Here is a 1,648-nt window from a genome sequence, read left to right as displayed (position 1 = left end):
GATACAACCTTTCTTGCTGAAAGTGAAGAGGGCTTGAGGCACTTGCTGATGAAGAGCAAAGACTACAGCCTTCGGTATGAATTAGACCTTCAAATAAAGAAACCAAAAAGTCTCACAACTGGACCAATAAACAACATCATGATAAACAAAGAAAATATTGAAGCTGTAAAGGATTTCGTTTTACTTGGATCCACAATCAACACCCATGGAAACAGCAGTCAAGAAATTAACATGGAAAGGGAAAGGTAGAGAGTACTGACACATTGTGGGGATTGCAACCAATGTCACAAAACAATTTGTGTATAAATTTTTGAATGAGAAACTAGTTTGCACTGTAAAGCACAATAAAATTAAAAAGAGAGAGACTTAGGAAAATGGGGGAAAAAATCAAATGACATATTGCATTGGGCAAATCTACTGCAAAAGACCTCTTTAAAGTTTTAAAAGGCAAAGATGTCACTTTGAGGACTAAGGTGTGCCTGACCTATCCATGGTATTTTCAATCGCCTCATATGCATGCAAAAGTTGGACAATGAATAAGGAAGACCAAAGAAATTGATGCATTTGAACTATGGTGTTGGCGAAGAATATTGACTACACCATGAACTGACAAAAACCCTTTGGGGCAGTTCTACTCTGCCCTATAGGGTCTCTCTGAGTTGGAATTAGCTCGATGGCAGTGGATTTGGTTTGGCTAGAAGAAAGAATAAATCTGTCTCGGAAGAAGTACAGCCAGAACGTTCCTTAGAAGCAAGGATAGTGAGGCTCTGTCTCACTTACTTTGGATATGTTATGAGGAGGGACCAGTCCCTGGAGAAGAACATCGTACCTGGTAAAGTAGAGGGTCCGTAAAAAATAGAAAGACCCTCAGTGAAATGGATTCATGCAGTGGCTGCAACAATGGGTCCAGAGTAATGATTGCAAGGATGGCTGGAGCAGGGCCGTGCAGTGTTTTGTTCTGTTGTGCATGCTATGAGTCAAAACTGATGGCACCTGACAACAGCATGTCCCCAGCACATAATGGGTACTTCTTAGATTATGGAATTAGATGGAATTTGACCAACCCCGAGTGGCACAAAGAGTTGCTGTTGGCTACTAACCAAAAGGTTGGTGGTTCAAACCCATCCAGTGGTACTGCAGAAGAAAAGACTGGTGACCTTCTTCCATTGAGATTACAACCAAGAAAACCCCGTGGAGCAGTTTTACTCTGTAACACATGGAGACTCCAAGAGCCAGAATAGACCTAAGGCAACAGGCTTGGTTTTGGGTTTGGTTTGGGGGTTGTTTAGGGTCAGAGGTAATCAGCAGAGCCTGATCCTAGAACCCAAAGGAATGAGGCATAAGCTCAGTGCCAGATGAATACAGAGAAAGCAGTTTTCACCTGCAACTTACAGCTGATCTCCCCCACTCTGTGTCTGGCAATCCTAAAAAAGAAACAGCCACAGCACTAGTTGTCAAACTTTGGTGTGCATCTGAATCACCTGTGGGTCCCTGCCGGGGCACTGTAAGGCCAAGAGACAAGACACACCTAATTTTGAGGAAAGAGAAAGTAGTTTATTGCAGAGCAACAATGCAAGGAGCTAGGGGACTTGCCTAGATCTGACTCCCAGAGCAGGGATTAGGTTACAGTCTTTATTGGGATTCGAAT

The sequence above is a fragment of the Loxodonta africana genome, chromosome 4 (genome assembly GCF_030014295.1).
Source record: "Loxodonta africana isolate mLoxAfr1 chromosome 4, mLoxAfr1.hap2, whole genome shotgun sequence".
Classification (NCBI taxonomy): Eukaryota; Metazoa; Chordata; class Mammalia; order Proboscidea; family Elephantidae; genus Loxodonta; species Loxodonta africana.
Note: the sequence above shows the minus strand (reverse complement) of the source record.